This window comes from Heloderma suspectum, chromosome 6 (assembly GCF_057233095.1).
Source record: "Heloderma suspectum isolate Gila_16-S chromosome 6, 16-S_ref, whole genome shotgun sequence".
In the NCBI taxonomy this organism is placed as follows: Eukaryota; Metazoa; Chordata; class Lepidosauria; order Squamata; family Helodermatidae; genus Heloderma; species Heloderma suspectum.
In genome coordinates this window covers 80,785,284-80,806,425 of record NC_139463.1, presented here as the reverse complement: position 1 = coordinate 80,806,425, position 21,142 = coordinate 80,785,284, and the positions used below count along the sequence as shown (strand labels likewise).

The window sequence follows — 21,142 nt, the reverse complement described above, 5'->3', positions numbered from 1 at the left end:
TATATGTATATGCATCTGGATAAGAGTGCATAAAGCTGTTTAATAATATGTATGTGTCCCCCAATATTTATCTGTATGCTTAGTTGAGGGATAGTTGACAAAAGTGAAAAGCAAAGTCAAAGAAAGGACAATAAAAAATTAGAAAGGGATGTACTTTAATAAAAACTTTATAACCTCCGAATGAGGACTTTTTTTGTTGTTTCCTCACTAATTTCATTTGTTAAGTATTACAGATATTTACACAACAGTTTCCCAGAAATACAAGCTGATTAAAATGCATTGAGGTATGTTTGTGACACAGTGTGTGCGTGCGTGAGAGAGAGAGAGAGAGAGAGAGAGAGAGAGAGAGAGAGAGAGAGAGAGGATGAATGAATGAATGAATCAATCAATGAATCAATGAAATTAATTCTAGGGCTGAGCTTGAAAGGAGGCACATTTTGTGAATATATTGGCGACTGATGAAAACAGACTCCATTTGTCAATTTTGGAGATAAAGCTGAAAGCATACGGAAGTATATGTCCATTCAGAATGAGTGGAATTTCATACACAACAAATTTTCCACACTTTGAGTTGGCATTGTTTATACTTAGTCATGGATCAGGCTGCCAAATTAGTTATCAGGATGCCAACAGGATGCCATCTCTATGTGATTCTCTATGGTCAGAAACTACATCAGGATGGTGGGAAACCCTAAAACCAATTGCTGAAATAATTGACTATGATCTGAAAATGAATAAAGTAATAGGAACATCAAATTGTTGATGCTATTACTTGGGTTGTATTTTGACCACTTTGACCACCTTTAATGTCCTAATACTTAAACATTTGGTGTAGTCTTAACACATTATCTACACAACTCCTCTTTCCACCCTCTTACCTTGATACACACACACACATGCACGCACACATGAGAGCACACACCTTTTGTCCCTCTGTCACCCTTCTAACAATAGAAAAACCTGAAAAATCTGTTGACCAGATAGAATGTTAGGATGAAGGTACATGCCACAATTATCACTCTCTCATACCATCTTGAATTGTCTAAAGCAAAAACAACAATCTGTCAGCTACTTATTATTACTAATGATATTAAAAACCTGCAGAAAACATTTAAAGGGAATTATGTATGCAAAGTAAAATATCTATATAATTCCGTATTTATTTATTTTTTTTTTGCATTCTCATTTATTGCTTCTTCATCCATTTAGCTCCACCACTTTCTGAGACATGTGTCATTTAACAACAGTGCTGGGGAAAAGATTTCCTTTGATGAAAATGGGAAATTAGTAGCTGGATTTGATATTATAAACTGGATAACATTCCCAAACCAGTCCTTTCTTCGAGTAAAAGTTGGAAGAATAGACCCAAAGGTTCCTCAAGACAAAATGTTCACCATATTTGAGGATGCCATTGTATGGCCCAGCATGTTTAACCAGGTAGGATCCATAGCAATTTCAAGGTATATCAAATAATTTCTAAAATATTCAAATGGTGGGTCACTGTTGAGACAAACAACTCCAGGGTTTTCTACACAAGGGTGTTAATCACTAAATCTACTTTCTGTGTCGTCACAGAATTGAGATCAGACCTCTACACAAAGAGCTTTTCCTTCCCTGCTTTTCTGTAGGGATGGTGGAGAATTCTGCCACAGAACTCAGTGAGGCCGAATGCCAGCGCATTCGGCCCCCCGAAATCCATGGCAGAATGAAGCCCCTCCGCCTCACCACCCTGTGAAAGGCACGTGAAGTGGAGCATCTACCTGGTGCCATTTGCTTCATGAATTTTTGCCGTGATAGGCTACGTAAATACTTATTTATGTAAATACAGAGTCGCCGTGGAGCGGTTCCGGCCAGCGAGGATTTTGGGGGGAGGGACGGAGTGCCTCCGCCCCACCACAGATGTCACGAAACGAAATTGGTAAGTTGTTTTGTGCATCCGTACTTTTCTGCTACATAACCTCTTGATGACACTGTGCTATGGCAAAATAACACAATTACACTAAGAGGAAACTCAGGAACAATGGATGACTGTTGGGACAATCAAATAACTCTGTCAATACATTGTATTAGTAGTGATGCTTTTTTCAAACGTGCTTACAAACTACATTTCCACTAAGTAAAATAAAATAGTATTACTTTATAGGGCTTTGGACACTCCCATCATCAAAATTCATAACAGGAAAACCATCTGTAAACATTGTAGCAACTGCTGCAACCAAAACCCATAGCAGGGAAAAAGAGAAACCTGTAAGATGTAATGAAGAACACACAATATATAACCAAGTTACATTGACAGATGACTTCAAAGGGCAGTCAGGCTATGGCAAACCACACTTCTTTGTATTCCATTGCCTTCTGGCTGTGGACGCATTTGCCAGACACCTTTTGTCATGTGACCCAAAGACTTTAGGAATGGCCAGAGGTTCTACTAGTCATCTCTAGAAGCTATGGCATGAAATCATGAACACATTACCAAACAATAGAATGACCAGCAAAGTACAACCTCCTCACCCAAGCCACACAACCACCACCACCACTACTACTTTTGTTTGTTGTGTGGCAAATCAGGCAAATGTTCCATATTTGCACGACCTTACTCCTGCTGCCCAATTAGGAGATTCAATCATTAGGTGCCTCTACGAGAATTCTGGATTAAATAATGAGATCCCAATCTTCTAAGAATATATAAACCTTATAGTTAGTGTTGTTATGCTGGCATTTTAATAGTAAAGAAACAAAAGACATTGTTAGAGAGAGTGTTTTCTGGAAATAGAAACTCTGTGTGACCTATATCCAGGAACATGCAAAACAGCTTGGCCTTTTGGCATGAGAGTAGTTAAAGTCATTTCCAGATGGGAGGCAGAAGGGCTAGGCCATCAGTAATTCATGATTGGCTCATTGGTACTCTTTACTGGTAAGAAAGGAATTCAGACAAGCAGGAATCCAGGTTTTGCACTTGAGGCATCGTGGGGTTAGTGCCCCAGTTCGATTTATAGCAATGTCTCCCTGTTAGCATCTTAAAAAGGAGCCATAAAAACAATGAGGCTGATTGATTGTAGCTCAACCATAAATTAAGCATGCCATCAGATAAGGTAATAAGAGGGTTTCCTACATAATATAAAATCCAGGATGTGTCTTAACTCATAAGACAAGTTGAAATCAGAGAAATATTTCCTGATGTCACAAACATGCCTGTAACATGTCAGGGGATTTTGGAATGTTTTTATATGTATGTTGTTACTATCATTTATCTCGATAAGAAGTTTGACATTCAGCATTATTATTTAAACTTGTTGATTTAAATAGTAAGGTAGCCCTTGGAATGGGAACATACATTTATGAAGGAAAACGCATGGAATGGGGAGTTCTTTCAAGGAGAATTGACCCCATATTTAATGTCATGTAGAATGAGCCTGCTAAGGTTTATGCTGACTATTAGCGAGATAGATAGTGTCACTGCTCTACTTAGGAGCCTTGGGTTAAGATGTTGCTGAATGTATTCAGTGAATGAATCTATGAATGTATAAACCTTGCATTTATTTATTTATTTATTTATTATTAATTAATTAAATTTATTAATCGCCCATCTGACTGGTCACCCAGCCACTCTGGGCGATGTACAACCCACCATAAAACAATTTAAAACAATAAAATTTTACCATAAACATTTTTTTAAAAATACCCTAACCCACCCCAAATGCCTGCCTGAACAACCACGTTTTTAATGCACGACGGAAACTCATTAAAGAGGGGGCATGACAGAGTTCCCTAGGGAGGGAGTTCCACAGAGTGGGGGCCACCACAGAAAAGGCCCTCTCCCTCGTCCCCACCAGTCTAGCTGTCCTGGCTGATGGGACAGAGAGAAGGCCATCCGAGGCTGATCTTGTTAAGCGGCCTGTCTGGTGTTGCTGGAGGCGCTCCTTAAGATAGGCTGGGCCGGAACCATATAGGGTTTTAAAGGTCAAAACCAACACCTTGAATTTGGCCCGGAAAACAACTGGTAACCAGTGCAACTCCTTCAGCACTGGAGTGATGTGATCTCGCCGGCGGCTGCCTTTAATCAGGCGAGCTGCCGCGTTCTGTACCAGCTGCAGTTTCCAAACCATCTTCAAGGGTAACCCCACGTAGAGTGCATTACAGTAGTCTAAACGAGAGGAGACCAGGGCATGTACTACCGATGGGAGCAGATGGTCGGGAAGGAAGGGGCACAGCCGCCGTATCAGATGGAGTTGATACAGCGCTGTCCGGCTCACAGCTGACACTTGAGACTCCCTGGACAGCTGGGAGTCCAAAATGACCCCCAGGCTGTGGACCTGGTCTTTCAAGGGTAGCCGTACCCCATTCAACACCAAGTCAACATCCCCCAGCCTCCTCTTGTCTCCCACCAAAAGTACCTCGGTCTTGTCAGGGTTCAGCTTCAGCTTATTCCTCCCCATCCAGCCACTCACCGTCTCCAGACGTTTGGACAGGGATTCTACGACCAACCTTGGTGAAGATTTGAACGAGAGGTAGAGCTGCATGTCATCCGCATATTGATGACACTGCACCCCAAACCTCCTGATGATAGCCCCCAGCGGCTTCACATAGATGTTAAATAGCATCGGGGAGAGGATGGAACCCTGTGGCACCCCACAAGTAAGTGGCCACGGGTCCGAAACCTCCTCTCCCAGTGCTACCCTCTGGTACTTGCCGGAGAGGAAGGACCGGAACCACCGCAATACAGTGTCTCCAATGCCCAACCCCTCCAGGCGGTCCAGGAGGATACCGTGGTCAACGGTATCAAAAGCCGCTGAGAGGTCGAGGAGAACAAGGAAGGAGCATTCACCCCTATCCAGAGCCCTCCTCATATCATCCACCAAGGCGACCAAGGCCGTTTCTGTCCCAAGGCCTGAAGCCCGACTGAAATGGGTCTAGATAATCAGTTTCTTCCAAGTGTGCCTTCAACTGCACCGCCACCACCCGCTCAATCACCTTGCCCAAAAATGGCAGATTTGAGACTGGGCGAAAGTTGTTCAGAACTTGAGGATCCAAGGAGGGCTTCTTTAAGAGCGGTCTTATCACTGCCTCCTTGAGGGCTGATGGCATCACTCCCTCCTCAAGGGAGGCGTTCACCACCACCTTGATCCCCTCACCCAGTCTCTCTCTGCAGCTCATAATGAGCCAAGAAGGGCAAGGATCAAGTAAACAGGTGGTCGGCCTTACAGATGAAAGCACCTTGTCCACTTCATCAGGAGGAAGAAGCCGATCCCACAAAACTGGTTTGCCACAGGCCGCCTCTTGCTCACTAACTGTATCCACAGTGTGCAGAGTAACACACCTAATCTGATCAATTTTATCTGCAAAGTGCCTTGCCAAAGCCTCACAGGAGGCCTTAGAATGCTCCAGTGGTTCCGGAGCCACAGGACTGACCAGGCTCCGGACCACTTGGAACAGCCTCCTGGGGCAGCACTCTGCAGATGCGATGGAGGCAGCAGAATATTCCTTTTTTGCTGCCTTCACCACCACGTGATAGGCTGAAGATACAGCTCTAGCCCGTGTCTGATCGTCTTTGGAGCGAGACTTCTGCCACCGGCGCTCTAGCTGTCTCACCTCCTGTTTCAGAGCTCGTAACCACGGATTGAACCATGGTGCAGTCCGAGCCCTGTTCAGGGGGAGAGGGCGTTTCGGAGCCACCTGATCTAATGCCCCAGTGATTGCGGCATTCCAGCCACCCCCCAGGGTCTCGACCGAGTGGCCGTTGGCATGCCCCAGAGAATCCCCAAGCACATTCAGGAATCCATTTGGATCCATAAGACTCCTGGGGCGGACCATTTTAATGGGTCCTCCACCCCTGCGGAGGGGTTGTGGAACCGAGAAGTCCAACGTCACCAGATAGTGATCTGACCATGACAAGGGGGTGGTGGATATACCCCTGACTTCCAGATCACTCCCCGCTTCTCCAGAAACAAACACAAGGTCTAGTGCATGACCGGCTACATGGGTGGGCCCAGTTAGAATATGGTGCAGCTCCCAGGAGGCCATGGTCTCCATGAAGTCCCGAGGTGCTCCTGTGAGGATGGCCTCCGAATGTACGTTGAAGTCCCCCAACACCAATAAGTTAGGGGACTGTACACGCACATCAGAGACCACCTCAAGCACCTCGGCCAGGGAGTCAGTCGTGCAGCGGGGTGGACGGTACACGAGCAGAATCCCCAGGCTGCCCTTTGGGCCCAACCTCCAGTACATGCACTCAGCAACCTTGGTCTCCCGGAGAGGGAGTTTGGTGAAGACCAAGGACTCTCGGTAGATAACAGCCACTCCCCCTCCCCGATCCCCAGCCCTCGGCTGCTGTGCATACAAAAATCCAGCATTTAGTATTTAGTATAAGAAACAAAAGACCAATCTTGTCTGAGACTGTGATTTCTGGAAAGAGAAACTCTGTATGACCACATTACCCTGTGATGGTATCTGGTTTTGAGATGAATCTAATTATATGTAGTTAAACAATTCAGGATAGTCTACATAGTTGGAACATAGTTTGAGAGAACCTCTGAACCAGAGCATATGCCACAGTTAAAACTTTCTTGCTTTTCATTGATGATCAGTCACGCCCCCTTTCTTTGTGTAATGACAACTGCTGTTCGGGGTATAGAAAGACAAAGAAGGAAGGGAAGCCATTTTGCTGCTATGATTGTCTTCCATGTCCAGAAGGGAAAATTTCAAACCAAACAGGTAAGAGTTACAGAGTTGATCAACAATGAAATATATTTGCTGTGATCCAGCATGTGCATGGTGTATAGACTTTTCCTAATTTCATAAATAAGTTGTCCACAGTTCCATGGTAGTGGTTCTTGGTAAGAGGCTAAATTCTGATATGACCACTGGTGTGTGTGTACTCTTTATTATGGTGAGGCATTCCCATCGCCCTTTATGCATTTGCTATTTCTTGATTAGACTACTGTAACATGCTATAAGTGGTGCTCTCCCTAAAACCCTAATATTAACTAGTACAGAATACATCTACTAGAAACGTCTCTGGGGAAAAGGATGGGATCATCTCTCCCCTTTATCGTATCACTGCACTGGCTGCCGGTTTGTTTCTGAGTGCAATTCAAGGGGCTTGTTAAAGTACCATCATCTCCCATCTGAACCTTCCTGTGATCAGCTGTTCTGCCATTCTTGCATGTGGTGATGCCTTCAGATGCATGGTTGGTAGAAATGTGCATTCAAAAGAGGTCAAACATTAAAGGAGGGCTATAGATCTATTAGGACCAACTAAAATATTACAACATTGTAATGAGAGCTAGGGCCTGTAGGAGAGGCCACCACCATCACAGGGGAAGAGGCGTGCCTGCTGCTGCTGGGCCTGCTGCTGCTGCTGCTGCTGCCGCAGCCGCCACCACCACCACCACCAGGCCTCCCTGCAGACTTCTGCCTGGCAGACCGCCAGTCCCTTCAGGACCAGGCCCCCAGGTACCGAGCCAGCTGTGCTGCTCCACCTGCCCCTCCCTGGAAGGGCTACATAAGCTGGCTGGCTGAGGTGGCCTGGGAGAGCCAGGGCCTGCAGGAGAGGCCACCACTGGGGAAGAGGTGGGCTTGCTGCCGCCGCGGCCGCCGCACCTTCCCTGTGGACTCCAGCCTGGCATTATTTTTAAGGGGTTTTTTAATTGTTTTTTTGTTTTGTTTTCTGGGGGATTTTGTTGTGTTTTTAGGGGTGGGTAGCCAGCCTGATAGGCGGGAGCGAGGGGGCATGTGTCCACCTGATGGAGGCAGTGGGGCGAGTGTTGGGGGCCAGAACATACCGAGGCTGGGCGGCAGGCGCTGGCAGAGCACTTGGGACAGGCCATGCCAGGTAAGGGGAACAAGGGAGAGATGTGTAATATCTGTCCCCTGCTCCAGGCCTGTCCAGAGCCAAAGGATGGTTGGAGGAGGCGTGACCCCATCTTCTGGCCTTTGTTTGCTGCTCTGCAATGCCAGGTCTGTTACCCAGAAAACCTCCCTCATCCATGACATGATCCTGGATGAGGGTGCAGACCTGGCATGTATTACAGAGACCTGGCTGGCTGAGGCTGCTGCTCCAGCCCTTGCAGCCATGTGTCCAGCTGGATTTTTGTATGCACAGCAGCCGAGGGCTGGGGATTGGGGTGGGGGAGTGGCTGTTATCTACCGAGAGTCCTTGGTCTTCACCAGACTCCCTCTCTGGGAGACCAAGGTTGCTGAGTGCATGTTAGGGATGGACGAAAGGGACTTACCTCGTCCCGCAGCTTGCTTCGCGGTGGGGGGGAGGCGCTTCAATTTTCCCCCTGAAGTTCAGGCGAGGGGGAGGAGGCACCCCATCCCTCGCTGCCGAAATTCAGGCTGGGGAGTAGGGCCCCGTCTACCCGGCCGCGAAAAAAAAAGGAAAGTTAAAAAACACACACACACAAACACCGGTGATAGGCTAAGTAACGATTTACGTAGCCTATCACGGCTAGATTTCCAAAGTCAGCCATGATACGCTACGTAAATCGTCACGTAGCCTATCACGGGTGACTTTGAAAAAAAAAAGAAAGTGCATACGCAAATGGCGGCACCCAAGGGGCACCACCATTTGCGTTCCTTAGTTTGGCACGTCTAGTCTACGTAAAGATTTACGTAGACTACGGCGAAAATAAGGGGACGCTATTTGTGTTGCCCTTATTTTCGCCGTAGTCTACGCAAACCTTTACGTAGACTAGACGTGCCAAACTAAGGAACGCAAATGGTGGTGCCCCATGGGTGCCGCCATTTGCGTATGCACTTTCTTTTTTTTTTCAAAGTCACCCGTGATAGGCTACGTGACGATTTACGTAGCCTATCACGGCTGAATTTGGAAATCTAGCCGTGATAGGCTATGTAAATCGTTACCTAGTCTATCACGGGTGTGTGTGTTATTTTTTACTTTCCTTTTTTGTTTTGCAATGGCAGTGGCGGTGGCAGCCAGTCAGAAGACCGGGCGCCGCCCCCACCCCCACCGAACCCGCGCCGAACCACCACCGGGACCGGCCGCCAAGAGGGACATTCGCACGAGTTAAGTCCCATCCCGGGGGGGGCGGGAGGCTGGCGGAGAATTCCCCACCAATTTCGGGGGGCTGAATGCGTTGGCATTCGGCCTCCCAGAGATTCGTTGAGAGATTCTCTGCCATCCCTGGTGCATGTACTGGAGGTTGGGCCTGAAGGGCAGTCTGGGGATTCTGCTCATGTACCGTCCACCCCGCTGCATGACTGACTCCCTGGCCAAGGTGCTTGAGGTGGTCTCTGATGTGCGTGTACAGTCCCCTAACTTATTGGTGTTGGGGGACTTCAACGTACATTCGGAGGCCATCCTCACAGGAGCACCTCAGGACTTCATGGAGACCATGGCCTCCTGGGAGCTGCACCATATTCTAACTGGGCCCACCCATGTAGCCGGTCATGCACTAGACCTTGTGTTTGTTTCTGGAGAAGCGGGGAGTGATCTGGAAGTCGGGGGTATATCCACCACCCCCTTGTCATGGTCAGATCACTATCTGGTGACGCTGGACTTCTCGGTTCCACAACCCCTCCGCAGGGGTGGCGGACCCATTAAAATGGTCCACCCCAAGCGTCTTATGGATCCAAATGGATTCTTGAATGAACTTGGGGATTCTCTGGGGCATGCCAACAGCCACTCGGTCGAGACCCTGGTGGGTGGCTGGAATGCCGCAATCACTGGGGCATTAGATCAGGTGGCTCTGAAACGCCCTCTCCCCCTGAACAGGGCTCGGACTGCACCATGGTTCAATCCGTGGTTACGAGCTCTGAAACAGGAGGTGAGACAGCTAGAGCGCCGGTGGCGGACGTCTCGCTCCAAAGATGATCAGACACTGGCTAGAGCTGTATCTTCAGCCTATCACGTGGCGGTGAAGGCAGCAAAAAAAGAATATTATGCTGCCTCCATCGTGTCTGCAGAGTGCTGTCCCAGGAGGTTGTTCCAAGTGATCCGGAGCCTGGTCGGTCCTGTGGCTCCGGAACCACTGGAGCATTCTAAGGCCTCCTGTGAGGCCTTGGCAAGGCATTTTGCAGATAAAATTGATCAGATTAGGTGTGTTACTCTGTACACTGTGGATACAGTTAGTGAGCAGGAGGCGTCCTGTGGCAAACCGGTTTTGTGGGATCAGTTCCAGCTTCCTCCTCCTGATGAAGTGAACAAAGTGCTTTCATCAGTACGGCCGACCACCTGCTTACTTGATCCTTGCCCATCTTGGCTCATTATGGGCTGCAGAGAGAGACTGGGTGAGGGGATCAAGGCGGTGGTGAACGCCTCACTTGAGGAGGGAGTGATGCCATCAGCCCTCAAGGAGGCAGTGATAAGATCGCTCTTAAAGAAGCCCTCCTTGGATCCTCAAGTTCTGAACAACTTTCGCCCAGTCTCAAACCTGCCATTTTGGGGCAAGGTGATTGAGCGGGTGGTGGCGGTGCAGTTGAAGGCACACTTGGAAGAAACTGATTATCTAGACCCATTTCAGTCAGGCTTCAGGCTTGGGCATGGGACAGAAATGGCCTTGGTCGCCTTAGTATATGATATGAGGAAGGCTCTGGATAGGGGTGAATGCTCCTTCCTTGTTCTCCTCGACCTCTCAGCGGCTTTTGATACCGTTGACCATGGTATCCTCCTGGACCGCCTGGAGGGGTTGGGAATTGGAGACACCGTATTGCGATGGTTCCGGTCCTTCCTCTCCGGCAAGTACCAGAGGGTAGCACTGGGAGAGGAGGTTTCGGACCCGTGGCCACTTACTTGTGGGGTGCCACAGGGTTCCATCCTCTCCCCAATGCTATTTAACATCTATGTGAAGCCGCTGGGGGCTATCATCAGGAGGTTTTGGGTGCAGTGTCATCAATATGCGGATGACATGCAGCTCTACCTCTCATTCAAATCTTCACCAAGGTTGGTCGTAGAATCCCTGTCCAAACGTCTGGAGACGGTGAGTGGCTGGATGGGGAGGAATAAGCTGAAGCTGAACCCTGACAAGACCGAGATACTTTTGGTGGGAGACAAGAGGAGGCTGGGGGATGTTGACCTGGTGTTGAATGGGGTACGGCTACCCTTGAAAGACCAGGTCCACAGCCTGGGGGTCATTTTGGACTCCCAGCTGTCCATGGAGGCTCAGGTGTCAGCTGTGAGCTGGTCAGCGCTGTATCAACTCCATCTGATACGGCGGCTGCGCCCCTTCCTTCCCGACCATCTGCTCCCATCGGTAGTACATGCCCTGGTCTCCTCTTGTTTAGACTACTGTAATGCGTTCTATGTGGGGTTACCCTTGAAGACGGTTCAGAACCTGCAGCTGGTACAGAACGCGGTGGCTCGCCTGATTAAAGGCAGCCGCCGGCGAGATCACATCACTCCAGTGCTGAAGGAGTTGCACTGGTTACCAGTTGTTTTCCGGGCCAAATTCAAGGTGTTGGTTTTGACCTTTAAAACCCTATATGGATCCGGCCCAGCCTATCTTAAGGAGCACCTCCAGCAGCACCAGACAGGCCGCTTAACAAGATCAGCCTCGGATGGCCTTCTCTCTGTCCCATCAGCCAGGACAGCTAGACTGGTGGGGACGAGGGAGAGGGCCTTTTCTGTGGTGGCCCCCACTCTGTGGAACTCCGTCTCTAGGAAACTCCATCATGCCCCCTCTTTAATGAGCTTCCGTCGTGCATTAAAAACGCTGTTGTTCAGGCAGGCATTTGGGGTGGGTTAGGGTATTTTAGAAAATGTTTTTATTGTAGAATTGTATTGTTTTAAACTGTTTTATTGTATGTTGTACATTGCCCAGAGTGGCTGGGTGACCAGCCAGATGGGCGATTAATAAATTTAATAATAAATAAAGTAAATAAATAAAACTTGAAAAATCAAATGTTTTGTTCACCAATCTGTAACATTTTAGTTGGTCCTAATGCAAATATTACCCTACTGTGAGGTATTAAGACTGAGGGTGTGTGAACTCCTGTTTTGTTATGTTAAGGGAGGAAAGACACTTTCAGTTTTGGGGGCTGGTATTCCCTTGGTTAGTTGGGTTCTATGTCCTGGATTCCTCCTGTACCACTTCTGAGTATGTCTTCTTGCAAATATAACTGATGATAAGACACAAAATGTACTGTCAGATTTTCATCTAGCAGCTGTCATTCAGACATTTATAATACTGAAATGCACCATATTTGGAGGTGCAATGCATAGAAACCAAGACTTTCTTTTTTCAGACATGACTGATTGCTTTCAGTGTCCAGAAGACCATTATTCTAACAATGACCACAGTACATGTATTCCCAAAAAGATAAGCTTCTTGTCATATGAAGAACCTCTGGGCATCAGTTTGGCCACTTTTGCTCTTTCCTTTTCTTTCATCACAGCTTTGGTGTTTTGGACCTTCATCAAGCACCAAGACACTCCCATAGTCAAAGCTAACAATCGGGAACTGACATACACTCTTCTCATCTCCCTCTTGCTCTGCTTTCTTTGCACATTGCTATTCATCGGCCAGCCACAGAAAGTGATGTGTCTCTTTCGACAAACTGCTTTTGGGGTCATCTTCTCAGTGGCTGTATCTTGTGTGTTGGCCAAAACGATAATTGTAATTCTAGCATTCATGTCCACCAAGCCAGGATCCAGGATGAGGAAATGGGTGGGGAAACAACTGTCCACTACCATTGTTGCTTGTTGTTCCCTTATTCAAGCTACTATTTGTGCTGTGTGGCTTGCAACTTCTCCTCCATTCCCAGATTTTGTCATGAGTGCAATGGTTGAAGAAATTGTACTGGAATGTAATGAAGGGTCAACAGCCATGTTTTATTGTGCGCTGGGCTTCATGGGTTTCCTGTCTAGTATCAGCTTCACTGTGGCATTCCTAGCCAGGAAGTTACCTGACAGTTTCAATGAAGCCAAGTTCATTACCTTCAGCATGTTGGTGTTTTGCAGTGTTTGGCTGTCCTTTGTTCCATCTTACTTCAGCACGAAGGGGAAATACACAGTGGCTGTGGAGATCTTCTCTATCATAGCCTCCAGTGCTGGATTACTGGTTTGCATTTTTTCCCCCAAATGCTATATTATTTTGTTGAAGCCTGAGCTTAACAGCAAGGGGCAGTTAATAAGGCTGAAGTATAACAATATCTAAATTCTGTGGTCCTATCCCACTCAGTTTAGCCATTACAAATGGTACTAGTTAGTTGTAATCACTACGTTCGGTCAAAGTTTTCAATGAAATTTGGGCTGAATTACTCAACCCATTTACCCAGGAGTAAGGCCCATTGAATTAAATGTCACTTACCTTTGAGTAGGTTTTATTTTGTCTTACCTGTAATGTAATTTTGTTCCAGAGAAGATTTTCTACCTTCTGTATGATACAGACACCGCTGTAACCCAAAAGGTCTCTCTTTTTGCTTGGGCAGCATCAAGAATTCATGCAAAATTTATTTCTGATAATGCAGTTGACTATTTTGGGGATGCTTTGATTTAATGATCTTATCTGTTTTCACTTTAGATTATAATTATCCATTTTAAAATGGGATGCAGTTTTATTTAAATGCATCTTAAATAATGCATTGTGAACTTATTTCAGCTTCCGGTTATTTTAGCCTTCTAGTTTTATGCTGTGTATTTGTCCTAATTCATTTTAGCTGCTTTGTATGTGAACGGCCTATGGCCTAAACAATAAAAACTAACTGATGACTACTTCTGAGTTGGCATATATAGGATTTCACTGTGAGACATATCTAACTTGACCTGGATAGGGGGACATGTTTTTGGTTCACTGTGGTATTTATTAGACTAAAATTGACATAGAGGAATTAATTTAGAGATCCTAAATTAACATATTTACAATCTCCCAGAGAATAACATCCTGGCAACCATGGACATAAATGATCTGTACATCATCTTCCACACATATAGGAAGTGGAAAGAAGGCCAAGTAACAAAGGAAGAGTACAGGCAGATAGCACATAATTGCAGGGATGGCGTCAGGAAGGCTAAAACTGAGAATGAGCTGAGGTTAGCAAGGGATGCTAAAAACAACAAAAAGGCTTTCTTCAGCTACGTGCATAGTGAATGGTAGAGGAAAGAAATGGTTGTTCAGCTATTAAATAAGGATGGCAAAACAATAACAGATGACAAAGAAAAGGCAGAGGTGCTCAATTCCTATCTTGGCTCAGTCTTCTCCCAAAAGAGGGTCTATGATGCGCCTGGCAAAGGTGAAGTAGAGGCTGAAGGGGCAGGATTGCAGCTTGAGATCGATGGGCATATGGTCAAGGAACACCTAATTACTTTGAATGAGTTCAAATCTCCAGGGCCAGATGAACTGCATCCTAGAGTAATAAAGGAAGTGGCAGAAGAACTCTCAGAACCGCTGTCTATTCTCTTTGAGAAATCATGGAGGACGGGGGAAGTGCCAGATGACTGGAGGAGGGCTAACGTTGTCCCTATCTTCAAAAAGGGTAAAAAGGAGGAACCTGGGAACTACAGACCAGTCAGTCTGACATCAATCCCTGGGAAAATTCTGGAGCAGATGATAAAGCAATCCATCTGGAAGCACCTTGACAACAACGCCGTGATTACTCGAAGCCAACATGGATTTGTCAAAAACAAGTCCTGCCAGACAAATCTGATCTCATTTTTTGATCAAGTAACCTCCCTTGTAGACCGTGGGAATGCTGTAAGTGGGCTAGATGAAACAATGATCCGGTGGATCCACAGTTGGCTACAGAATCGGACTGAAAGAGTGCTTATCAATGGGAACTTCAAAACTGGGGGGAGGTAATGAGTGGGGTACCGCAGGGATCAGTTCTGGGCCCAGTGCTCTTCAACATTTGTATTAATGACTTGGAGGAGGAGGTGCAGGGAATGCTGATCAACTTTGCAGATGACACAAAATTAGGCGGGATTAGGGATGGCAGAGAATTTCTCCCCAAATCTTCAGGGGGCCGAGCGCCAATGCATTCGGCCCCCCGAAATCAGTGGTGAAATTCTCCGCCCTCCCGCCCCCCCCGGGATGGGACTTACCTTTGGCGAATGTCCCTCCCGGCGGTTCGTCGGCCTTTCGTCAGGGGCGGGGGGGGCAGCCGGTCTTCCGACCGGCTGCCGCCGCCGCCGCCATTACAAGGTGTAAAGAAAACACAACAACCCCATGATAGGCTACATAAAGATTTACGTAGCCTATCACGGCTAGATTTCCAAAGTCAGCCGTGATAGTCTACGTAAATCGTTACGTAGCCTATCACGGGTGACTTTGAAAAAAAAAAAGCGCGTATGCAAATTGCGGCGACCTATGGGCGCCGCCATTTGCGTTCCTTATTTGGTCCCGGTAGTCTACCTAAAGTAAATCTTTACGTAGACTACCGGGACCAAATAAGGAACGCAAATGGCGGTGCCCATAGGCCGCCACCATTTGCGTACGTGCTTTTTTTTTTTCAAAGTCACCCGTGATAGGCTACGTAACGATTTATGTAGCCTATCACGGCTGACTTTGGAAATCTAGCCATGATAGGCTACGTAAATCATTACGTAGCCTATCATGGGTTTGTTTGTTTTTTGTTTTACACTTTGTTTCGCGGCTGGGGAGACGGGGCGCTTCTCCCCGGCCTGAATTTCGGCCAGGCGAGGCGGGAAGCCTCCCCCCCGGCCTGAATTTCGGCTGGGCGAGGCGGGATGGCTCCCCCCCTCACCTGAACTTCAGGGGGAGAAGCGAAGCACCTCCCCCCCACTGCGAAGCACCCCTGCGAAAAGGTAAGTGACTTTCGTACATCCCTAGGCGGGATAGCTAATACTTTGGAAGACAGAAACAAAATTCAAAGTGATCTGGATAGACTGGAGCGCTGGGCAGAAAACAACAGAATGACATTTAATAGGGATAAATGCCGAGTTCTGCACCTAGGAAAAAGAAACCAAATGCACAGTTACAAGATGGGGGATACGTGGCTCAACCACACTACAAGTGAGAAAGATCTTGGAATTGTTGTTGATCACAAGCTGAATATGAGCCAACAATGTGATGTGGCTGCAAAAAAGGCAAATGCTCTTTTGGGCTGCATTCATAGAAGCATAGCTTCCAAATCCTGGGAAGTACTAGTTCCCCTCTACTCAGCACTGGTTAGGCCTCATCTGGAGTACTGTGTCCAGTTCTGGGCACCACACTTTAAGAAAGATGCAGACAAACTGGAGAGGGTTCAGAGGAGGGCAACAAAGATGATCAGGGGACTGGAAACAAAGCCCTATGAAGAGAGACTGAAAGAACTGGGCATGTTTAGCCTTGAGAAGAGAAAACTGATGGGAGATATGATAGCACTGTTGCACAAAATGCTAATTTCGCCCCCTGGAGGCTAGTCCAATTTGCCCCCAAGAGGAGAGTCAACTTCAGGCTGGGTCCAACTCGATTTTATTGTTTGCAAACAGTTCGACAAAGGAGCTCACGCTCAAAAGCAGAGTCGACCCTGGGCGACCCCCGCGCTACAGTTTTATCACCTCAGCTTGCATTCCTTAGCCAGCGTATCACTTTGATTGGTTGCTAGCAGTTTGCTTGGCAATCTTATCTTAGGGTTACTGTCTGCTCATTCCAGGCATGCGCAGCTCTTACAATACTACGTGCTGCTTAAGACACATACAATGGCTTTTAGGTTACATTTTTACTACAGCACTCTTCAAGTACTTGAAAGGTTGTCACAGAGAAGAAGGCCAGGATCTCTTCTTGATCATCCCAGAGTGCAGGACACGGAATAATGGGCTCAAGTTACAGGAAGCCAGATTCTGGCTGAACATCAGGAAGAACTTCCTGACTGTAAGAGCAATACGACAATGGAACCAATTACCTGGGGAGGTGGTGGGCTCTCCCATACTGGAGGCCTTCAAGACGAAGCTGGACTGCCATTTGTCAGGGATTCTCTGACTTGGATTCCTGCATTGAGCAGGGGGTTGGACTCGATGGCCTTGTAGGCCCCTTCCAACCCTACTATTCTATGATTCTATGATTCCCTGACAAAGCAGGTTCAGTTTCTGGACTGTACAATAATGTGATGGCCATGGCCACTATGTATCAGAGACCAACTGACCAGGACACTTCACTACACAATTTGAGTTAAACCCAGGCAAAGGATTTGATTCAATTTATGTAGCTAAGCTGTATAATACAACTACATTTATTCTAGGTTTTCAGATGACTCTGTGATGTAACACGTATGTATATAATGAACCCACAGTTATGGTGATGTATTCCTGTTATATCTCTATGTTTATGGTGAGTATCTCTAGTGTGAGAATGGGGTGAGTGATAGGAAGAATGATAGATGTGCATATGTGTGATGACTGGATGAGAGAGTGAAGGGGTGGAGTGTGTTTGCTACATAAACAGAGTGCTGGGCTTATGTGAGACAGACAGAGCCAGGGATATGATTTGAGATAGGATTTTTGGACAGAGAGAGGTCTGTGGTCTGTGGTAATTGTGAGGTGATTGATTGAGAGTGTGCTCTAGAATATGAGAGATTATGTATTGATAAAGCCATTGAAAGTTAGTTATTTACCGTTCAACAACTTTATACTATAATTAATAAATTTTGTTTATAAAATCCTATACCTTCTGCCCTTGGTTATGTAAGAGTTGAGGTGATAAAGGGAAACAGTACAGGTTGTAGAATAAAACTCTTTGTGAATATCAAAGTCATATAGGTAACTAGGAGTAGCCTGTTACACAACAATTCAATTAAAACTGCTCCCTTAGCAGAGAATGGCTATTGTTTTGTCCAGGAGTGTAATATCCTCCATTTTTGACATCAGTGGTCACCCTGATCACTGCTTCAGTGCTGCTGTGATGGGACTAGACCCAGCTGTTATTCTCCTTCTCCTCAACATTCTAAACCAGCTGTGAGGTGGGAGAGAGAGAAAGGCTCCTACAGCTGTGGATAGTTATGAGTGTCCCATGAACTCTCACTAAAAGTTTTTTAAGAAGTTGTTTTAATGCAAATTTGATGAAAAACAGTTTCCCACATACTCCAGTACAAGAGAAAATGCCCTAACCCCAGTGCCAGCTTGTCTGGCAGAAGGGGGGGGCATTGCAGGTGGGTGGGGAGAGAAGGGGTGGCTCTGTGCCATTGGGTATCCCCCAGTGGCACCACCAGGCATGGGAGGGGCCGGCAGAGCCCTCTTAAGCTCTGCACCCCTCCTAACAGAAGCTCTCTCGCTCTCACGGCTCCCTCCCATCCTGCTTTAAGCAGTGTGGGTTTATTACCAGTTGCCCTTTGGGGAGCCATGTAGGAATTTTTGGCTCACAGTTCAATTGACCTTCTACTGTGAGTCTTTTTTCCTACTTCACCCTGTTTTTGGGCTGGGGTGCATTCTGTAGGTGAATACAGTCTAATCTCTCATTGGTCACATTCCAGTTGGTGGCTAGGATGGGCAAAAGCAGAAAGAGATTAGGGATGGTGTGCATGCAGAGGCACCTATGGTCACAGGTGACGCCTCAGGCCCCCCAAACGGGTTGTGCGGCTCGGCAGTGGGATAAGGGTTGCCAGGGAGACCAACCCCTCACTCACCCAGGTGTTGTGCAGCACTGGGTTGGGAGTGACAGGGGAAGGTCTACCTCCCCCAGAAGGGGCAGTCTGGAGGGGCAGCGAGATGGACACCACCCCTCAGGATGGGTGTGCTTTCACCCGAGAAGTGCCAGCTAGTTGCTGGCACAGTCAGGTGCCCGTCCTAGGTACCCCTTTGCAGATATTTTCAATAAATGTGGCCCAATTTTCAACCCAAGCCTTGTTGTTTGACTCTTGTTTGACCCATCTCCACTTGCAATAGAAAGCCATCAACATTTTATGTGAGACCACTTCGATTTTTTAAGAAATCTTCACTAAAAATCATTTGCCAACCTGTTTCTGAATGTCTTTTTTGACAGATGGAGCTTTCCTTCCTTCCTTCCTTCCTTCCTTCCTTCCTTCCTTCCTTCCTTCCTTCCTTCCTTTCCTTTTGTATTTAAGCTGCTCTTTCTATCTTAATCATTAACCAACCTTCCTGAAATTTTGAGGATATGTAAAATGAACACTTATTTCCGGTACCTGAATAATGGATGGTGTGATCATTTCAATTTTATGAAGGTTAGAATGAACACACACACCCTCCAATCTCTTGGAATAAGAGTAGAACACTTGTTTTACTCACTGCCATCTTAAGGATAGATGCCATGACATCTATGATATTTAGCTGAAACTCCAATGTGAATTTGCTGAAGTATAATTTCCAGTACATTTCTTAAGGACCAAGTCAAGAAGTCCAGGGTTTTCTCTCTCACTCTTGATGTTAATTTACCAGTTAAAAACTAAATATTGTAATAATTATCATCTCTCCAGAGGTATAATCAATCATTTATGTTTTTGAAATAAACAAACTCTAATTGGACATCTAGACTCTCTATATCCTGGGGCTCAAATACTCTCCAAAGAATTTTTCCTCCCAATGGTGTTAATGGTAGATGAGATACATGAGTGTTTTCAAAGTTTACAGAGATGCTGCAGCTCTTGTCTACTTTAGCACGAGCAGTGGGATACTGTTGATACTGTCTCAGTGTGGCTCTGTGCATTTTATATTATGCATTTCATGTCTTGAAAGAAAGAAAAATACAGTCTATCCAGGTAAGATGGCAGGAGCAAACTATTCCTTTTTGAAACCATTTCCATACTCACGGAGTTTTTCGATATGTTCAGTCCAGAATCCATTAATTGTCAGCCATCTGGCTCATATGTTCATCCCTAAGTTATCTGCTATCTGTCTGCATTGCAAAAAGGGAGGAATTATGGATTAAGTACAAACAAGTAGTGTTGTAGGTGAGGAAAGTAGTGATGTAGGTGAGGGAAATAATGCAAAAAAGTGTAATTTTTCCATGGGGGAGAACGTCTTTCTTCATTTCCTCTTTTTCTTTCTTTCTTTTTTTGTAAATAATGGGTTGCATTCATATACGGTCATACCTACTCATCATTGGAGGCTTCTCACCTTTGGAAACTCTTGTGTGGGGTGGTATGTGTGATTTTGGGAAGAAAATAGTGGAGTAAAGGTTAAATTTTCCCCTCCAAGTATATTGTTGTCCTGATCCAAATCAGGAAAGCATATACTAGAGTAAACCAACCAACCAACCAACCAAAAAACAAACAAACAGAGGGATCAGATACATCGTGCTGAAATAATGCAACACATTAACCCAGAACAGACCCATTGAAATCAATGGAACTTAAGTTACTCATGTTAGGGATGGACGAAAGTCCCTTACCTGGCCCCGCAGCTTGCTTCGCGGTGGGGGGGAGGTGCTTCGGTTCTCCCCCCGAAGTTCAGGTGAAGGGGGGGAGGCACACCGCCCCGCCCGGCCGAAATTCAAGCCAGGGGGGAGGTGCCCCATCCCTAGCCACCAAAATTCAGGCCGGGGAGGAGCACCCAGTCTCCCCGGCCACGTAATAAAAAAGTAAAGTAAAAAAAACAACAACACACACCCGTGATAGGCTACGTAACGATTTACGTAGCCTATCACGGCTAGATTTCCAAAGTCAGCCATGATAGCCTATGTAAATCGTTACATAGCCTATCACGAGTGACTATGAAAAAAAAAGCGCGTACCCAAATGGCGGCGCCCATGGGCGCCGCCATTTGCGTTCCTTATTTTGGCACGTCTAGTCTACGTAAAGATTTACATAGACTACGGCGAAAATAAGGGCAACGCAAATAGCGTTCCCTTATTTTCGCCATAGTCTACGTAAATCTTTACGTAGACTGCCCCTGTCCAAATAAGGAACGCAAATGGCAGTGCCCATGGGCGCCGCCATTTGCGCACGCGCTTTTTTTTTCCAAAGTCACCCGTGATAAGCTACGTGACGATTTATGTAGCCTATCAAGACTGACTTTGGAAATCTAGCCGTGATAGGCTACGTAAATCATTATGTGGCCTATCACGGGTGTGTGGGGTTTTTTTACTTTACTTTTTTATTTTGTAATGGTGGCGGTGGCAGCCGGTCAGAAGACCGGCCGCTGCCCCCGCCCCCGCCAAAACGCCGCCGAAACGCTGCTGGGACCCACCGCCGAGAGGGACATTTGCACGAGGTAAGTCCCACCCCGGGGGGGGGGGTCCGGCGGAGAATTTCCCCACCAATTTCGGGGGGCCGAATGCGTTGGCATTCGGCCTCC

General features: G+C 46.6%; 1 pseudogene; it reads left to right on the top strand.

The window, feature by feature from the left end:
• The first annotated feature begins 12,206 nt into the window (after window positions 1-12,206).
• LOC146341425 (vomeronasal type-2 receptor 26-like) lies at window positions 12,207-13,163 on the top strand (annotated as a pseudogene).
• Window positions 13,164-21,142: the final 7,979 nt, after the last annotated feature.